This window comes from Zingiber officinale, chromosome 8B (genome assembly GCF_018446385.1).
Source record: "Zingiber officinale cultivar Zhangliang chromosome 8B, Zo_v1.1, whole genome shotgun sequence".
Classification (NCBI taxonomy): Eukaryota; Viridiplantae; Streptophyta; class Magnoliopsida; order Zingiberales; family Zingiberaceae; genus Zingiber; species Zingiber officinale.
In genome coordinates, this window is record NC_056001.1 from 84,576,138 (window position 1) to 84,578,978 (window position 2,841).

Consider the following 2,841-nt stretch of genomic DNA (forward strand, 5'->3'; position numbering starts at 1 on the left):
AAAGTTAATAAACATCTCAATAAGAATATCAAGCTTAACATCACACACATAATTTCCTTTCTAACTAAAATCATATCATAACCTATCAAGTTCATAAGCATGGTTTCTTCTCTTCTTTTATTTCAAATTCTAAGAGTTCGAGTCTTTCGAGAAAACCGTAAACAACTTGTACCACAGGTGAGGGAATACTTACATCCTTATTCGCTTAAGGAAAGAGGGATCTTGCTTGTGGAGCCTTCCTAGAGAGGGGTCTTCCTTGTTTTTGGGTTTCGGCAAGGAGAGGTAGGGGAGGCTCCTTGGTCACGGTGAGGAAGAGGAGGGAGGAGGAAGAGAAGAAAAATGAAGTTTCTTCTTAATTTCCCCTTTTATTCATCATGAGAGGAGGAAGGGAAAATGTATTTTTCCTTCTCCTTTCTTTTACTTTTCCTTAATGAAAAGAGGAAGTAAAAATCCTCTTTTCTTTTGAGAGGGAGAGGGCAACTCTAACTTCTCCTTCTCAATGAAACAAAATCTCTTTTCTTACCCTTAACTATATTGTCACTTCTTTCTTTAACAATAATTTCTCTTGGTCTATTGGTTAACACATGTGTATATCTAGTAGGAGATCCAAGGTTCAAGCCTTGGTCATCTCTCTTTTTGGTTCTATTTTTATTTTTTTATTATTTTTGCAAATTCCACCTAAGGCCTATTTTTATTCATGATAAAAATATCTAAAATTTTTCTAAGTACTCCATGGGTGTTACAAAGGCAGTTCCTTATGCTTCGGCTATCGGAAGCCTAATGTATGCAATGCTATATACGAGACCGGATATCAGTTTTGCCTAGGGCATAGTTAGCAAATATCGAAGTAACACAGGACCGGGACACTAGACTGTCGTAAAGTATATATTAAAGTATCTTAAAGGGACTAGAGATTATATGCTTGTTTACAAGGCATATAATTTGATCCCTATGAGTTACATGAATTTTGATTTCCAATCAGATAGGGATGATAGTAAGTTGACCTCGGGGTTTTGTGTTTACTTTAGAAGGTGAAGTCATAACTATGGAGGAGTGTTAAGCATAGGTGCTTTTCTGGATTCCACCATAGTAGCTGAGTATGTGGCAGCCTCTGAGGCAGCCATAGAAGTTATATGGCCCAGAAACTTCATGATGGACTTAGACATGATTTATGGTTTGTCCAAAAATTATTACAATTTTTGGTGCAGTAGTAAACTCAAAGGAACCATAAGTCCATAAGGCAAGTAAACACAATAGAGCGCAAGTACCACCCAATACGAGACATCGTATAACAAGGAGAAGTTGTTGCCGCCTAGATTGCATCAGATGATAGCCTAAGAGATCCTTTCACTAAGGTTCTTAAGGCAAAAGCTTTTGATGGACATGTTGAAGGGTTGACAATCAGATGTTTGGCAGCAGATATGGCAGCTTAGTCTTTTAGTATAAGTGAGAGATTGTTGGAATGTATACTTAAAGCCTAGCTTTTTTTGTATAAACATATATTTAGAAATAAGAATCACATTGGTCAAATATCTACACTTATTTGTTAAGTGTAGTTGTTCAATTAATTTATATTGTAGATAACATGGTATGTGGTGTGACACACTGAAGATCATGTTATCAGTTCTTTATAAATTATAAACAGATGCTCACGACTAAGATGGAAAGGAACAAGCCATTGGAATAGTCGTAGTGTAATTAGGTATTAGTTTATCTTGACTAATAAATTACACTAGTACACTCTAAGTGTATTGAGTAGGACCATTTTAGGTAAATTCTTTTTATACTGACTTAATAAAAGAACTAGACCTTAGTTATTATGGAAGTGTGTGCTCTTAATCCTAATATAATAACAAGCATATATATTTAGTATTTATTTCTTTAACTTATCAAAGGGTGAGATTTAGCTCGATAAATCAATAGGCCCGATAAGTTGGGAAATGATATTACTTATACTGTGTGTTGTTGATTATAGAAGGAAACTGTGTCCTAGTAATCTAGGCTGAGAATGTCCCCAAGAGGAGCTCATAAGGATTGTCATGTTAAACCCTGCAGGTGGACTTAGTCCGACATGACAATGAGGTTGAGTGATACTACTTTTGGACTTAGATATTAATTAAGTGAGTTGTCAGTAACTTACTTAATTAGTGGGCATTCGTTATCTTAAACACAGGGAGACTAACACACTCATGATAAGAAGGACTCCATAATGTAATTTGAGATTGGTGCGGTAGTGCAATAATAATTCTCTAGTGGAATGAGTTATTATTGATGAACTTGAGTTGTGTGTTCGAGGACAACACGGGATACTCAAGCTCATCGGAAGGTCAAAACCAATTTCTCCTCTAGGTCCCTATCGTAGCCTCATTAATGCCTCTAATCCACTCATGGAAAAGCTCATCTTGGTGTCCAAGAGAGGGCCGTCCCATGGCTTGGTGACCAAGCCATGTGGCCGGCCACTTCCTCCTCAATGGGGGCGGGCTCCTTGCTTGGTGCCCAAGCAAGAAGGGGCCGGCCATAATATTCAAATTATAAGGGGGTGTTTTGAATTTTTAAAATATTCTCTTTATAGATATCTACAAGTTTTAAAAGAGAGATTTTAAAATATAAAACTTTCCTTATTTGAATTAGGGCACATGATTTAAAAGGAAATTTAAAAAGTTTTAAAACTTTTCTTTTTTAACCATCCTCATGGTTTTTAGAAAAAAGGAAGAGAAGTCTTAAAATTGCAATTTTCTATTTTTTGTAACCATGTTAAAAAAGGAAATTTTAGAAGAGATGTTTTAAATTTTAAAACTTGGTTTTAATTTTTTAAAACTTTCCTTTTTTAACATCCTCTTT